The sequence below is a fragment of the Tamandua tetradactyla genome (assembly GCF_023851605.1).
Source record: "Tamandua tetradactyla isolate mTamTet1 chromosome 1 unlocalized genomic scaffold, mTamTet1.pri SUPER_1_unloc_1, whole genome shotgun sequence".
NCBI lineage: Eukaryota > Metazoa > Chordata > Mammalia > Pilosa > Myrmecophagidae > Tamandua > Tamandua tetradactyla.
Window position 1 is genome coordinate 550,180 of NW_027518237.1, and position 18,496 is coordinate 568,675.

The window sequence follows — 18,496 nt, forward strand, 5'->3', positions numbered from 1 at the left end:
CTTTCATACATTCTGTGGCTCAGATTGCCCTAGTCTTGAGATTGTCTTTCTGTGTACTCAGTTTTAGTGATCATTCCTGCTGTGATTTACAGTCTTTGTTGAAACTTGCCTGAGTGGACACTTATATGATTAACCTACTCTTGGTATCCAATAGTGAGGCCATTTATTTTGGTAGTTTCATGATTCTGATGATCTCATGCTTTGTCATCTTGTATTCTCTGTGAAACCCCAGTGCAAAAAGGAAAAAAATCCCTCTTGACTTGCATATTACACATCACCACAGTCCTCTTATTCTTTGGACCATGTTATTCAAGTATATGTATCCCACGGACAGTTTGCCTTGCACCAGATGGTGGCAGTATGTTATAGCATTGGAATACCCTTTCTCAATACATGATGAAAAATGTATTAAAAACTTCTAGACTATTAGAATTACCTTAGAAGTAAAAGGATTACCCATGGGTCCAATGATTCATTCAGTCATTGCTTGTCTAAATCAGTACCTATATCAAATATGACAGCATTGGATTGTGTAAAGAACATGCACTCATATGTAATGTTATGAGTTGCTACTTTTTCTAGTTCACAAATAAGATTAATGCCAAGATATCCTGTCAGAGAAAGATGAGTTGCTAAAGGAAGTTCTTTAAAATGATAAAAGAAAAGGCTGTGGGATATCAGAAAAGAAGAAAGAACACAATAACAAAAGTATAACTAAATACAATAATCTGCCTTCTCTGTAGTTTTCTAAATTATGTCTCACAGTTAAGGCAAAAAATATGTCAGCCTTATATGGTTCTAAATGCATACATAGGAAATATTTAAGAAAATTATATTATATAAATGGGGATTATGTGTAAAGGGATATAAAATAAGTTAAGGTTTTCATACATCACCAAAACTTGCAAAATGACCAAACCAGTAGAAAAATTATGTAGATAATAGATAACTTATGTATATATAATGTAATGTATTTAAATATCTCAATAAATATTGGATTATTAAAAAAACTTACATAAATCTCTAAGTTACAGGAAAAATAACTGATCAAATCTAGTTTAAAATTTTACAGGAAAAAGAGACAGCACAGTAACTGTCATTAACAATTTCATTTTCATGAATGGAAGATACATAAATATTTTATTAAAATTAGAATTAATAGTGCCTTTGAAAAGAAATATAGAACCCCATCAGTAATAAAACTTTGTACTGCAAACTACACCATCAAAAAAATTAAAAGCCAGTCCACATTGCGAGAAAAATATTGCAAATCAAATATATAATCATATATATATGATAAATGAATTATTTCCAAGATGTATAAAGAATTCTCACCAGTCAATAACTAAAACACAAATATTTCAATTAAGAATTGATGAAGCATCTGAATAAACATTTTAAAAAAAGATGTACAAATGGTTCAAAGAAAATGATAAGATGCTCAATGTCATTATCCATTAGAAAATGCAAATCAATGTCACAGTGACTTGCCATTTCACACATACTAGGATGGCTATAATAAGAATTTCACAATATATATAGAAAATAACAGGTGTTGGTCAGAATGCAGAGAACTTAGGATGAGCATGCATATTGGGTGGGAATGTAAAATGGTGCAGCCACTCTGGAAAATAGCCTTGTAGTTCATAAAAAATAAAACATACAGTTATTATTTGAACCAGCAAATGATATATGCCCAAGAAAAATGAAAACATAGGTCCATGCAAAAAGCTATACATGAAAATTTTAACATCATTCTTAATTGTGAAAGCAATCCACATGTTGACTAGCTGATAAGGAAATAATGATCCATAAAATGGAATATTATTCAACACTAAAAGAATGAAGTAATGATTAATTCTGCAATATAGATGAACTTTGAATGTTGTCAGTCACGAAAGATCATATATTATGTGACTCCTTTGGTATGCAATGCCATGGTTTGGCAAATCTGCAGAAACAGAAAATAGATCAGTGTTTACCTAGTAGTGTGGTAGAGAGAGGTAGAAAAGAGGAATGGGGTATGACTGCTAATGGGTATTGAGTTCTTTTAGAGATGATAAATATGCTCTAAAATTAGTTTGCAGTGATGGTTTCATAACCCTATGAGTGGTTGTACATTTTGTATCAGTGAATTTTATAGCATGTAAATTATATCTCAATAAAACTGTCAAATGAATGCATATTAAATTGGGTGAGCATTTCTGCAGCATAAAGAGCAAGGCAGCAACTGGCATTTAGTATTCCATCCCCATGAAAGTAAGGTATGTAAATAGTTTATTAAAATTTAGTAAATAATTGTGCTTTTAATTCCTAATTAACATGATTAATATTTCAAATGGCTTGCATTTATTTGATCATTCAATTCATTTAACTCATACAGAATGAATCATATATTTTATTATGAGAAGTAAATATTATGTATCCAAGGAAGTATCAGCTTACTCTAAACAGAAAATGGCACCACATGGGCTACATAATGGACATATGCTTCACCAGCCAAATGTGGAGTACAATGCCACCCATCAAGAGCAACCCATTGGGTCAGAGAAGTTCATTTCTCAAGTACCTGAGGAGCATGGCACAAGTGGTCCCAACCACTTCCCTTATAGTAAATGTGAGGGACCATGCATTACAATCAGGGGATCCTGACAGGGTGAATTCCAACTAAACAGTTCCAAATTTAAACCTTTACATATATTAGACATTTTTCTCCATTGAGTTATTGTATTAAATTTTAATTTTCGTGCTATCTACAAGATGATACTTAAATAAACCATGTTCAATCTACAAATTAGAGTTCCAGCATTACTTTGAATGGTGTATGTTTGAGATGAAATAGAGAGATTTGTGTGAGTTACCCTGAAATATGGACCTTCCAAAATCTCTGAATCTTTAGGCAATAAGTATCAACCCCCTACCCTAGCCCCAAAAGAATATCATGCCTTGGCAGGAGAATGTAAAATGACTTTACCTGAAACAGAAGCCTTGCATAATTGAGGTTTGTGCATCCTCAAATCAAATGACATCACCCCTAATTGCCTCCAGACCAATAAACATAATCATATCTCAATTTAACACAAGTTAAGATCCTAATCTGAGGGAAAGTAGCCTACACTTGAAGTGAGTTTGCAGTACTTTAAAAATTCATGAACTGTGGCAATGCTTTTTTGGGATGGATCGTGAACATATTAGTCTTAAGGAATGCACAGAATTTAGTTCTGAAGGAGGACGGATATATTAAATAAGGACTTCTGATTCAGTGCTCTGGTATGGTTATAACAGAAATTTCCTTGATGATTGAACAGGATAATGGGTTACAGCAAATGACATGAAGATATGTAAACTTCCTGTGGGAAAATAAAGTTTAAAAAAGGGGATCATTTGCTGGAAGATTTATACACTGGGAGAAGGGGACAACTCAGAAATTTTTAGGATTGTTGGATATAAATTCTGGCCTGTCACTGATGTGAGAGTTTGAAATACTATCATAATCATCCAGTTAGAGTGGAGGCTTATGAAAACCACATTATGGGTTGAGTTTTGATTCAGGACTGCTTCAGGGTAGGCTGACATCTTGTACCAGTAAGAAATATTTTACCTAGGTTATTATCATTTTGCATTATCCTCTTTAAATAAACCTTCTTAGAAGTAGATAAAAGAACACTTATTGCCAAAGATGTTATGAAATGGCAGATTTCAGTGGGGGACAGAACCAGGGTTCTCTCTGACTCCTACCTGCAACTGGATTTCTGGGCACTAACTATTGACAAAGCAATTCTGAAAATTGTCTGGTACTATTTACAAAGCAATTCCAAAGGTACCTTCCTACTTTACCTTGGTCAGCTGCTCTCAAATAACCTCAGAAGGCATAGACAAATGAAGCAAGACTGAAGCCCTGGAACAAACTTGTGAGACTACTTTATTCTTAATCTTTATCTTCCAATCTATATAGAAATTTTGTTGTAAATATATATTCAATTAAATTGCTGTATTTTCAGCACATGTAATGTATCTGTAAGACTCTGTTCTCAGAAGTAAAAGGAGTAATGGCCCCATATATATCCCAGGGTAATTTGCTCAGTGAATAAAGAAGTATTTGTAAAGTCCCCTTGGAGCATTTGGAAGAAAGGAGGAAATCTTCAACTTTCCCATTTGGAGAATTCCTGATATTCTCCTAAGCAATAGAGACAACCAAATCCATTGGTTGAATCCCCAATATTGGGGTTCATCCCTACAAAGCTTATTCCTACAAAGGAGAAGCTAAGCCTACTTATAATTTATGCCTAAGAGTCACCCCCAGAGAACATCTTTTACTGTTCATATGTGAACTCTCTCTTTAAGCCAACTCAGCAGGTAACCTCACCACCCACCTCCCACCTCCTACATGGGACATAACTCCCAAGGGTTTAAACCTCCCTGAAATTGCAGGACAAGACTCCAGGGATGAGCTGAGACCTGGCATCATGTGATTGAGAAAGCCTTCTTGACCAAAAAGAGGAAAAAAGAATGAGACAAAATAAAATTTCAGTGGTTGAGAGATTTCAAACAGAGTCAAAAGGTTATCATGGAGGTTAGTTTTATGCATTATATAGGTATAACTTTTTAGTTGATGGTGTATCGGGTTGGCCAGAAGGAAGTACCTGAAACTGTTGAGTTGTGTACCGTAGCCTTGATTCTTGAAGATAATTGTATCACTATAAAACTTTTACAGTGTGACAGTGTGGTTATGAAAATTTTGCATCTGATTCTCCTTTAATCCAGGGTATGGACAGATTAGTAAGAAAAATAAGGGAAAACAAATGAATAATAGGGGGGATAAGGGTAAAAAAATTTGGAGAGGTTGAAATATTCATCAATGAGAGGACAAGGTAAGGGGTATGGTGTGTATGATTTTTTTCTTTTTTATTTCTTTTCCTGCAGTGATACAAATATTCTAAAGATGATCATGAAATGATGAATACATGACTATGTGGTGATATTATGAGCCATTAATTGTATACTGTGGGTGGTTTGTATGTGCATGAGATTTCTCAATAAGAATATTAAAAAAAAACCTAATGTCACAAAATACATTTTCAAATGTATCTTATAAATATTTATTTTTCAATTAAAAAAAGAAATAAAAGAGAGTAAAAAAGAAGATACTAATATTATAATGAAAGGTATCCATTCACAGTTCTGAGAATGTATGAATATGAAGAAGAAAATGCCAAACAAATCTTTATCACTTCAAGAGACAGTGAGGCATTATCATATCCTAGAAAAAAGAGGAAGGAATCATTTGAGTTGGATCTTTATTCAAGGAGAAATCAGGGCTTCTCTCCTCTAGGACCTTGTGGTATAGATTATGGTGTCACAATTCAGACCAGTATATAAATGACCAGTGTCTGCTGGAATAAATTAAGTGAAAGAAATCACAGTTGTCAGAAACTGCTATGACTTGAGCTTCCTTAAAATGAAGGGCTTTCTTAATGGGGGAGTATTTGTTTTTTAATTCAGAAGGAAAAGCCATAGGGATTCAGCATGTATGCACAGGGATGTGCTTGTAGCTCAGATTTTGAATTATTATTAGATCATTATGGTTGTTTTTACTTTGCATAACATAAGAGAAGGCACATTGTAATGACTAATTCACCTCACTTTAATTTGTAGACCTGAAAACATGCAGCCATGCCATTTTTACCAAGGTAGAAGTTGAAATTTGTAGGCATAGAGTTGCTGTGAAAAGGGTAGCTGAGAGCACCGAGGTCAGTAATAGCTGTAGGAACTAAATCTGATAGGGATTTGAGGAGCTGTGGCCTCAAGTGGATAAAATTCCTAATGATTACAAGTAGAGGTGTACTCATAGCCTAAAATATAATTAGAGAAATCATTTACCACAATGTCTTCATGTGAGGAAGCACTATGAACTATTTCCACCCAAACATTCCAATGACCCAAATAGAGTACCTGAAATACCACTGCTGAATTTACTTAGATCCATTTAAATTATCTTTCTATGATGACTCTTCTGGAAATACTTAATTTATCCAAACCTGGTGTTCTAGTTTGCTACCTACCAGAATGCAACACACCAGAGATGGATTGGCTTTTAATAAAAGGGGATTTATTTTGTTAGTTCTTCAGAGGAAAGGCAGCTAACTTTCAACTGAGCTACTTTCTTATGTGGGAAGGCACAGGATGGTCTCTGTTGGCCTTCTCTCCAGGCCTGTGGGTTCCAACAACTTTCCCCAGAGTGATTTCTTTCTGTATATCCAAAGGCCTGGGATGAGCTGCAAGTGCTAAGCTGAGGCATGTTAAGCTGCTTGGGCTGTGCTTCATTGAGTCTCTCATTTAAGCACCAGTCAATTAAATCAAACATCATTCATTGCAGCAGGCACACCTGGTAGCCAACTGCAGATGTAATCAGCAACAGATGAGGTTCATGCACCATTGACTCATGTCCACAGCAACAGAACTAGGTAACTTCACCTGGCCAAGTTGACAACTGATTATAACTACCACACCTGGAGAACTAAAGTAAGCTAGCACAAAACTTGAAAGGTTAGAAAAATGAGTGGAGGATTGGTGAAATTTTAATTTTCAGTCAAACAGACAAATAATTGAAAGACCAAGACCCCTAAGGCAAACTAAAGTCTGCAGATTCTCAAACCCTCCTAGTTTAAAGAAGAAATTACTTGAGACTTCACTTTCCCACCTTTCAGATTAAACAGATCTTGCTTTGTCTCCAACAGTTTTTCAAAAATTGCTTTGTCTTCTCTTACCTTTACATTGTTATGAGAATTATGTGGCTAGTTCAGGTGTCAAGTGCTTTTATGTGATGGCAGAAACAATTCTTAGAATGACAGAGATGATAATGAAATAAAAACTCTTTCATGGTGCAAATGGGGAAACAGAAGTTCCATGATGTTAAATGATTCAATCAAGATTATAGCCTAGTTAATCAGATTTGTATAGTTCTGGTTCCCTTTAAAATGTACTCTATCAACTTTTGTCTGTAATAAAAAGCTTTATGGACTGAATTTACCAAGAAAAGATATATATTGGCAGAGTGGATTAAGAAATATAATCCAGCAATATGCTGCTTACAAGAGACTTATCTTAGACACAAGGATACAAATAGATTGAAAGTGAAAGGATGGAAAAAGATTTTACACACAAGTTGTAACCAAAAGAAAGCAGGAGTAGCTATACTAATATCAGATAAAATAGACTTTAAATGTAAAGACATCATAAAAGACAAAGAAGGATACAATATATTAATTAAAGGGTCAAATCATGAAGAAGATATAACAATCTTAAATGTTTATGCTTCCAATCAAAGAGCTCCACAGTACATCCAACAGACATTGGTAAATCTGAAGAGAGTGATAGATGTTTCAACAATAATTGTAAGAGAATTCAATACACCACTATCCTCTATAGATAGAACAACCAGACAATCAAAAGGGAAATAGAGAAGTTAAAGAACTTGATAAATGAATTAGACCTAGCAGACATATATAGGTCATTGCACTCCAAAACACAAGGATATACATTCTTCTCTAGTGGTCATGGCACATTCTCCAGGATAGGTCATATGCTAAAGCACAAAACAGGTCTTTATACATTTAAAGACATTGAAATTATTCAAAGAACTTTCTCTGATTACAGTGAGATGAAGCTGGAGCTCAATAACCACCAAAGAACAATACATGGAAATTAAATAACACACCTTTGAAAAACCAGTGGGTCAAAGAAGAAATACCTAGATAAACCGGTCACTAGCTGGAGGTGAATGAAAATGAGAATACAACCTATCAGAACTTACAGGATGTGGCAAAGGCTGTGCTGAGAAGGAAATTTATTGTCCTAAATCCCTATATTAAAAAACAAGAAAGAGGAAAAATTGCGGACTTAACAGCACACCTGGAGGAACTTGAGAAAGAACAGCAAACTAGCCCCAAAACAAATAAAGAAGAGAAACAGCAAAGATTAAAGTAGAGGTAAATGAATGGGAGAACAAAAGAACAATAGAAAGAATCAATAAAACCAAAGTTGGTTCTTTGAGAAAAACAAAAAATTGATGGGCCATTAAGAAGACTGACAGAGAAAAAAAGAGGGAGGATACATAAAAACAAAATCAGAAATGAGAAGGGGTGCATAATCAGAGAATCTGAAGAAATAAAAGAAATCATAAGAGGATACTTTGAACAACTATATGCCAACAAACTAGACAACTTAGATGAAATGGACAAATTCCTGGAAAAAAGAAAAAGCTACACTGACTCAGGAGAAAATAGAAGATCTCAACAAACCAATCACAAGTAAAGAGATTCATTCACCAAAAATCTCCCTACAAAGAAAATCCCAGGGCCAGATGGCTTCACAGGGGATTTTAACAAACTTTCCAAAAGAACACCAATCCCGACCAAACTTTTCAAAAAAAAACAAGGAAAAAGGAAAACTTTCTAATTCATTTTATGAAGCAAATATCCTTTTAATGCCAAAACCAGATAAAGATGCTATAAGAGAGGAAAACTATGAAAGAATTATACACCACAGCCAAGTGGGGTTAATACCAGGAATGCAAAGATGGTTCAACCCAAGAAAATCAATTAATATAATCCAGTACATTAACAAATTGAAAGGGAACAATCTCAGGATCATTTTGATTGATTCTGAAAAAGCATTTGACGAAATTCAACATCTTTTTCTGATAAAAATGCTCCAAAAGATAGGAATCAAGGGTAGCTACCTCAATATGATAAAAGAAATGTATGAAAAACTGATAGCCAGCATTGTACTCAATGGAAAGAGACTGAAATCATTTAACATCATGGAATTTCTGTTTCCCCATTTGTACCATGAATGAGGTAATGATGTCCACTGTCATCACTATTATACAACATTGTACTAGAAGTTCTAAATAGGGCAATCAGGTAGGACAAAGAAACAAAAGGCATCCAAATTGGAAAGGAAAAAGTAAAACTTTCATTATTTACAAATGACATAATACTATACTTGGAAGATCTTGAGAAATCTACAGCAAAGTTACTTGAGATAATAAACAACTTCAGCAAGGTGGTGGGATAAAGAAAAAAAGTGAGAGAGTTGGGACTCTTAGGTGAGTGACTTGGAGGTTTAGTTTTATCTCTCAGGGCTTTGTTTCTGACTCTGAAGTGAATGAATTGCCATTTGTATGGAGACAAGATGATCAGAATACATGATCTTCAAATTCTTTAAAAGTGTTTGTGCCAAGCAGCAGTAAGTACCTGTTTTCCATTATCCAGTACTGTGAGTATCTGTTTGTTCATCATTAGAAACATTGCTATTAGTCTTTTCATGTTTTTCTTTCAGATAATTGAATTGCCTTTTTGGAATTTGACCTGGTTGATTAATCCCATGGAAAAACAATAGTCAATGGAACTGGAATTGAACTGAACTCATTTTCAATTGCCTTTCTCAGAACCCAGAGATTGAAGTTTGTTTTGTGGTATTTTCTTTCTCCCATACAGTCATTCTTCTGAGAAACCTGATCATCAGGATAACAGTTTGCACTGGTAACATTTTTAAGACTTGAGATAGTTCATAAGAGTGGCCCTATCAGGTAGAGGGACTGACAAGTCCTACCTTTTAGGCAGAAAAAGAGACTGATCACCTCCTAAATCTGGCCTAGTACCCTTCAGACAGAGGAAAAGCTGAAGAAGAAACCTCAGTAGTTACATACACTCTGGTTTAGGAAGGCAACATAACTTGTCAAGTTGTTGAGTGCCAGTGTGAGAAAAAGTGTGAATGAGACCTGGCTTGGTCTTGAGGCTTCAGCATTGTGTCACCCATGAAGTGAATTTTGTGTCCCAATCTGAAGTTCTGTAGGTCCTCATACAGCTTGAACAGTGGCCTTCTCAACAAGAGAGTCTGGGTTGGGAGTATATACCAACACATCTCATGTTAAGAGTGCTCTAAATTGTCATGGGGGATGCAGTCAGAGACAGGAAAAGTGATTGTATTTTGCTTATTCTACTCTTTTGTTGTCTGGTGCCCTGGGAGGAGCACTGAGGGTGGTATTGAAAGCAAAACCCCCTTAGCCTGCCTTCTTAAGAATTTTTAAAAAGGGTTTCTTGGAGATTATAGAGTGAATCTTAAGCCCCAAGAGCTGCACAAATTTTGCTGATTGGACTGGCCCACTCTTGAAGTTGGATGACCATCTGAGGGGTCATTCAACCCCCACCTGATCTAAGCAGTCTGGCAAGTTGTCATGGGGCAGCCTGGCCACCCTAATCAGTTCCTGTATGTTGATTCCTGGCTCCAATTCATTTGAAATTCACCACCATGGCTAAAAATTTGCATTAAAAGCCATGCAAAAGTCCGGTTAGTACATGCTGACATAGGCATTTCACTCCCCAGAGTGGCTGCTGCAAAGTAACTAGCCCGAGCCACCACTAAACTTCCAGTCCTGGAGAACACCCTGTAGCTGACAGAAAAAAAAAGTTTTCCCACCCTTAGGCCACCAACATAAAGGAACAAGGGGGTCACCCTCTCCACAGTTGACAGAGACTTTACCCCACCCTTGCTAAATCTGCAAACCCAGAAAAACCTCCTGTCCTCCATGTTGCTGACAAAGACCTATTATCCCCATCTTACTCAGCTCAAGCTCCCCAACCCCTGCCTCAAAAACTAGCTGAGCTTCTAGAAGCTCCATCAGCTCCCCTGATGCCCTCTACTGGAAACTCCACCTCATCAGGGACTCCTACCAGTTCTCCACTATTACTTCCCGTCACTCCTGGTCCCAGTCTGCCTGAACCCCCTCCAGAAATCCCCAAAACCTGTAACCTCTGATCCTGAGTTGACAAAATGTACAACATCTCAGGAGCTCTGCAACTGCCCCTGCATGAAACTCTAGGGCCAGTTTACTATGATCCAAACAGCCAGTTTCAGGCTTTTTCAACCACTGACCTCATAAACTGGGAAAAACATGCTACTTCCCACACTGAGAAGCCTCAGGCTGTGATTGACTTACTCCAGTCAATTATACAGACCTATTGGCCAATGTGGCAAGATTGCCATCAGTTCTGTATCACCCTCTTTAAGACAGAAGACCAGAGATGATTTCACAAGCCACTCTGAAGTGGTTGAAAGAAAATGCTCCTCTAGGACAATGAATACATCCCAATATGATCAAAATTCCTTCCCAGATGTTGACCCAGGATGGATCCCAAACACCGAAGCAGGCAAAAATAAATTTAAAACTCTACCAAATTCTACTCATTCAAGGCATGCAAAAGGGGGCAGAAAGACAGTCAATATGTCAAAAACCACTGAAGTCCTGCAAAGGGTAGATTAAGTCCCTAGCCAGTTCCACAAGCACCTCTTGAAGCCTTTAGCCTGTATATTCCTTTTGATCCCGAGGTACCAGAAAACCAGAAACTTGTTAACTCTGAATTTGTTGGGCAAGCCCAACCCAACATCCAGAGAAAGCTGTAGAAATTAAAAGGTTTTCTTTAATGAATATATCCCAGCTTCTTGTGGTGGCTACCAAAGTTTACATGAACCAAGACCAGGAGGCATGGAGAGAAGTAGACTTCTGACTAAAGAAAAAAGCATACCTGCTTGCATGCAGGGCACTAGAAAGCCCCCATCCTCAAAACTCATAACCTTCAAGTGACCAGAGCCAGGAAATAAAGCCCACTTATTGGGGGCTGCCTGGAGAATGTAGAAGAATATCTCCACTGGGAGGGAATCTGTGTGCTTACTGTAAAAGAGGAAGGACACTAGAAGCAAAATGCCTCAACAAAAGATTGGAAATGGGTGACAAAATACCCAATAGCCATGAAGAACCCAGAGTTACTAATTTTGTAGGTCTAACAGGTCTTGAAGACAACTCAGACTGAAACAGACCAAGCCCCTTCACACTTAGCCCCAAGGAGCCCATGGTCATGATGACAGTAGGGGAACAAAAGATGGATTTTATGGTAGACACAAGTGCAGAACATTCTGTTGTCATGCAACAAATTGGACCAAAAACTAAAAGGCAAATCACCATTATTGGATCCCCTTGTGTCTTGGCTCAGCATCCCTTCTTAACAGCCCATAAGTATCTGCTGGGATTCCATGAAGTTTCCCATTAATTTCTTTACCTTCCTCACTGCTTAGTACCCCTACTGGGGTTAAATCTCCTGGCAAAGCTCCAGACTCAAATAAACTTGAGTGTAGGAGGGGAGTATCTCCTGATGCTAAAGAACCCAGAAAAATTATCACTGCAACCCTGACAGCCTTCCAGATGGAAGAGTGGCACCTCTTTGTTGCCAAGGAAGACTGAAACCGACCTGACTATCAACAGGTGTCAGGAGTTTATCCTTCTGTTTGGGCAGAAAATAGTCCACTGGGGCTAGCAATGAATGCCCCCTCCAGTCCTCATGGAACTCTACCTGGGAGTTGCCTCAGTGCATCTTAAACAATATCCAGTCCCTTGAGAAACCCAGGTGTAAATTCAGGTACACATCAATCACTTGTCCATGATATACTGCAGGAATGTCAGTCCCCATGGAACACTTCTCTGCCACCAGTATGAAAACCTGGTACCAATGATCATTGTCCCATTTAAGATTTGCAGATAAGGTAAAGTGACTGCTACCTTACATCCCATAGTGCCAAACCCTTATACCCTTTTGAGCTTAATTCCTGCAAGAGCATCATTTTTCACATGCCCTGACCTAAAAGACACTTTTTTTCTGTGTTTGTCTGGCGCTGGTCAGCCAACACATTTTTGCCTTTGAATGGGAACATCTGCACATTGGAAGAAAACAATTCACCTGGATGTGCCTGCCTTGAGGGTTCAAAAATTCTCCCACTATATTTAGCCAAACCTTATGGAAGGACTTGCAAGAATTTCAATGTAAAAAGTATAATAGTGTTTTGCTCCAATATGTGGGTAATCTACTCTTAGCCAGCACAACCTCACAGGACTATCTAGAAGGTACAAAGTCACTCCTGGCCCACCTGAATCAAAGAGACTATAAGGTCTCTGGAAAAAAGGCCCAAATTTGCAAAAAAAAAAAAAAAGTAAAATTCCTTGGATTTCACATCACCCAAGGCACCCAGCACCTGAAGTTAAAAGAAAACAAACCATTTGTCAAATGCCTGCACCCATATCTCTGAAACAAGTCCATAAATTCCTAACGGGCTGCAGGTCTCTGCTGCATTTGGATCCCTAACTTCACCACAGCCACTAAGCCCTTGTATGAAACTATGTGAGGAGCTGAAAATTTACCCCTGACCTGGGGAGATGAACAACAGATAGCCTTTGACACTCTAAAGAAGGTAGTACTGCTTTTCCTGCTGAATGGATGGTGAAAATCCAAAAATGGTCAATTAGCAATCCCAGAAGCACTTAACCCAGCAGTGGTCTCACAAGTTCATGAAAATAGTCACTATTTAAAAACAGCCCTGGAGCAGTTTCTTTAACCATACTTTTACATTTCTCAGCTGCATCAACTTTGCCTGCTAAATGTGTAACTTGTGCTCAAAACAACCCCTGAGAATGTCCAAAACCTCCCACCCTGGGGGAGGGGGCATTTGTTGTGGAACAAGTGCCATTCGACAGCACCCAGGTAAACTTCACAGAGCTTCCCTGGGCAAGGGGCTATCACTACTTACTAGTAGGCATCTATACTTTCTTAAGACGGGTGGAAGCCATTCTGACTTGCTCAGAAAAGTCCCAGAAAGTACCGCGGTTCTTGTGTAAAGGAATCATCCCATGGTATGACCTGACAAGCTCCCTGGGCTCTGACAATGCACCAGCATTTGTGGCCCAAATTATACAAAATCTCAACAAAACCCTCCTCATAAAGTGGAATCTCCACACAGCATATAAGCCGCAGGGTTCAGGGAAAGTATAATGAATGAATGGCACCCTGAAATCACATCTGAAGAAACTCTGTCAGGAAGCCAATCTAAAATGAATTAATATTCTCCTTATAACTTTAAGAGTAAGATGCAGTCCCACAAAACAGATTAGATTTTTCCCTTTCGAAGGTTTGTTTGGATGGCCTCCACCACTGATTAAAAAATCCCAAGAAAATATAGCACAGTTTAGAGGACTAACTTTAAGAAAGCAACTGCAGGGCCATTCTATCTCAACTGCACAGCTGGGTAAATGAAAGATTCCCACTACAATTAACATCTCTTGTGCACTCTTTTTCCCCAGGATCATTAGTCTGGGTAAAATATTTTAAAAATCAGGCTTTAATACCCACCTAGTTAGGGTCCTACATGGTCCTTCTTTCTACCCCATAGTTGTTAAAGTTGCCAAGATTGTCCCCTGGATCCACCACTCCCAGTTGAAACCTGGCAATGGCTCACCCTCATCATCAAAGTACCAGACTAACCCAGAAACCCTGCTGCATCTGATCCTGCATAAAAAACCCCACCTTTCCTGCCCCAGTCACTCTGGAGCTGGCTGGGTCTATATAAGGATGAAGCTTGAGGAAATCATCAGACTCTGAGCTTTGCTTCAGTCACTGCAAAACTGACTGATCTGGGTGGGCCATGGTGGCTCAGCAGGCAAGGATGCTTGTCTGCCATGACAGAGGACCCAGGTTCATTTCCCGGTGCCTGCCCATGTTAAAAAAAAAAACTGACTGATCCACTCATGGCCAAAAATTAAGGAATCAACATATGGGCACCCCAGCTTGTCAGATTTGTGGCCTGACTTTCCTTATCCTCATCTCTGTGTTTGTTTTTCATTTGGCTGTATTAGCTCTCTTAGAAGTAGGCCACCTGCAATTCTTTCTGGAAACTAATTTTACTTTAATTTGGTGTCATTGTTCATATCCAGGTAACTTCTCCTTTCCTATATAAGTCAAAAGATGCTGTTTTTGTCCCCAATTTACATGCTAAACTGAATCATTCAGCTCCAGGCAGTAGCTGAACTAATCACAGATGAAACTCTCTATACTTTAATTGTGTTGGCACAGCAACAAACCAAATTTAGAATAGCCATCTATCAGAACCAACTGGCTCTTGACTACCTCTTAGCAAAAGAAGGTGGAATATGTGGAAAGTTCAACCTTCCCAACTGTTGCCTGCAGTTATATGACCAAGGAAAGGTAATAAGGGAAATCACCAATCACATAAAAACCCTAGCTCATGTCCTGGCTCAGACCTGGAATGACTAGAGCCCAAAAAACCTGTTCAGGGGATGTTTTTCAACCTTTGGTGGGTTCAAAACTCTGGTTGGAAGTGTTTTAGTGCTGCTTAGTATATGTCTTATCCTCCCCTGTCTCCTCTCTTGTTTACTAAAAAATGTAAGTCAAACTGTAGAAGCCTTAGTAGACAGGAAAACTGCCTCTCACCTACTTCATCTCAGTGGCCTGCACCCCTTGAACCATCATAAATATGAATTAGTTTCCACAAGTGAAAATAGTGCAACATCTATGAACTAAAATATGATGAATGATATAATCAAAGGGGGGAATGAAGTAGTTCATAAGAGTGGTCCCAGTATTATTGCTGTATTTCTTTACTATAACTGTCTTTATGAATTTGTGTACTCTCAAGAATGTGTGAAAACGTGCTTTCTGTAAGAGGTAGTGAAACAAAACATCTGCTGTATCTGCTAGGCATGCCCAGGCCCACCTGCATTCCAGACAAAAGAAATCAGCTATGGCCAGAGCTTACAGCATTGTCTCTGTCCATTCCCATAATAACTCTTTCTCTGCTTACTTTTTAATATAATCTGGAGACAAAGGATATTCAGGGCTCAGACTTTGGACAGAAGTCTTCTACACCTATGGGCAATAAAAAGCTTGTCCACTTCTCAAAGACTGTGGTGCTTTCTTGTGTGGTGTTCAGAGTTTTCCCTGCTTCAGACTCATATGCATTTTTTTTCTCAACTATTTATCTTTTGTGGACATTTGTTACTCCTTCATGACTGTTTCCAAGATGATTGTGGACCAAGAGTAATGCTATCACCTATATGGGGTGTATGTTGCACCTCTGTGGGGGTACATTTCTTTGGTTTTACTGAGATATTCATTCTTACTGTAATGACCTATAATTGTTATGTGGCCATCTGTAAACCCCTACACTATATGACCATCATGGACAGGAACAGATGTGATAGTAACAGTTGCTTGGGACCTGGATAGGTGGGTCTTACATTCCATTATCCACGTGGCTCTAGTGGTCCAGCTATCCTTTTGTGGATCCAATAAGGTTGACCACCACTTTTGTAATGCTCACCCTGTGCTGAAACTTGCTTGCATACACACATAGGTTGCTGATGTTGTCATGACAGCCAACAGTGTGACCATTGCTCTGTGGAGTTTTTTTATCTGGCTAATCTCTTATGCTGTCATCCTGTTGTCCCTGAGAAAGCAGACAGCATAGGGCAGGCACAAAGATCTACCTGTTACTCACACATTGCTGTGGTCATCATCTACTGCTTTTCTTGTGTTTTCATGTACTTATGCCCAGGTACCGCCTTTTTAGAAGATAAAAGGTTGCTGTCTTTTATGCCATTATGAACCTTACATCAAACCCCTGATTTATACACTGAGAGATGCATAACTGTAGAATCCAATGAAAAAAAATGTTGGATAAGAAATTTTTCTAGCAGGTTAATAGCAAATAGTTATGAGGGGTGAGATTGTAAACTGATGACCTTGAAGTTTCTCAGCCTTGGTTACCTCATCTGCACAATGAAGGCAATAACAGTAACCTCACAGGGTCCTTGGAAGGAACAAATGAGACAATAATCCATTTTACAAATGTAAATAATGTTTATTATCATTGTCATTGCATTGATTCTACTATTTAATAATCAGACAATTTTCTGAAATATCCAGGACAGAGACATTTTATTAAACTAGGAATTCATCAAGACCTCATTCAGTATCATTGTTTTTTCCTTCCCATTCTGGCCTGTTTGCAATTTTCTTTAAAGAGTCAAAGTCTGCTGTGAGGTATTTAAGGCTGATTTCTAGCATTTATAACTGTGATTGGGATATTTTAAGCACTCAGTTTGTGTATGTTGCCAGAAAGAAAGAATACATAAAAACTAGTGGATCTGAACTAAAGCTTTCTGATATAAGTGCTTTGACACGCAGATTCTGACAGAAAAACAAACCTACTAAGCTTGAAATGAGAATGTAAGAGTGAGAAGATTATAAAAGAGGAGAAATAAATTTAAAAGACAAAGACTTGTTATCTTCTGATTTTTGCAAAGTCATTTTCTTTCTCTTGGACTTGTTTTCTTTGCCCACACAAGGATGCTGGATAAGTTTGCATTGAAGATCCCTCTTTTAATTATAACTCTTATGACTATGCTTCTGCTACTTGGACTCTAAATTTTACCTGTACTTTGTAGCCAGAGTCCCTTTTAGAGTAAAGTGATTAACTGGAAAAATTGAAGAAACTGAATAAAAACTGTCACCTTGAAGGATAGATGACTGCAACTCAAATCAGCAGGGTAAATATATTTCACTGTAATGCATGATTGGGAAACTATACGCCCTCCAAGGCTTGAATCAAACAGCTTTAATGAATGCAGTGAGCCATTTCTCACTGCTTTCTTGATTTCCCTAACAGAAATCCAGCTGTGAATTCCAGAGAGACTTATTCTGGAAGCAAATTTATGCCTTTCTCGTGTGAACTCACACTTGCCTCAGAGATATGTCTTTCCTTCACCAGGAGACACATTCTGAACTTAGGTCCTATAGCAGGTGAATGTATTACTGCAACCCTTCCTCCATTGTCCCATTGCCTTTCCATACATCACATTATCCAGTTATTATGCACGTGTTTATGATTGTGGTGTTAGTGTGGACACGTTTGTGTGTGTGTGTGTGTAAACTTTACTCACGTTGAGAGTTATGCATAGTTAAGCATTTTAAAACCTGCTTGCTGATGTTGCTTCAAAAGCAAAATAAAAGACTGGAAAGATCAAAAACAGAAACATGTCTGGGATAGAAGGTATAACCAAGAAGTCAAGATCCTTTGCCCTGGAATCACACAATTAATGATTATTGTCCCAACATGGGCACATGCTCACTGGTGGCTCTGGGCCTCCACTTCCTCAATTTTAAATTGAAGACTTGATTAGTGCCTCTCAAGCTTAGCAGGTGGTTGGAGTCACCTTGAGAGATTTTTTTTTTAACCAAAAAACAGAACGTAGTCCATGTGATTCTGATTCAGTAGGCTAGGGTTAAGAAATAAATGTAAATCTATATATTATCTGTTATGATTTTTATGCAGCCAGTAGTTACTGCTCAGGAAACTTGGACTTGACATCACTGGGGAAAGACTTTGCTGTCCTTAGAGTTTATGAGGTCTGTGAGTCAATAGAATCCAAAGATCCTTACTTTGGATATGTATCCCCGCCTGCTCTGCCTTCTAACAAAAAGGGACCTGAAATTGATTTGACCCAGAAAACAAAATTGAATGCATGTTACAGAATACTGTTTCCTCATGCTTTTGCACTAAGATGTTTGAAAATAAGGGGTTAATATTACTG

General features: G+C 38.0%; 1 pseudogene; it reads left to right on the plus strand.

Annotated features, from left to right (window-relative positions):
• The first annotated feature begins 9,421 nt into the window (after positions 1–9,421).
• Positions 9,422–16,508, plus strand: LOC143672672 (olfactory receptor 4S2-like; annotated as a pseudogene).
• Positions 16,509–18,496: the final 1,988 nt, after the last annotated feature.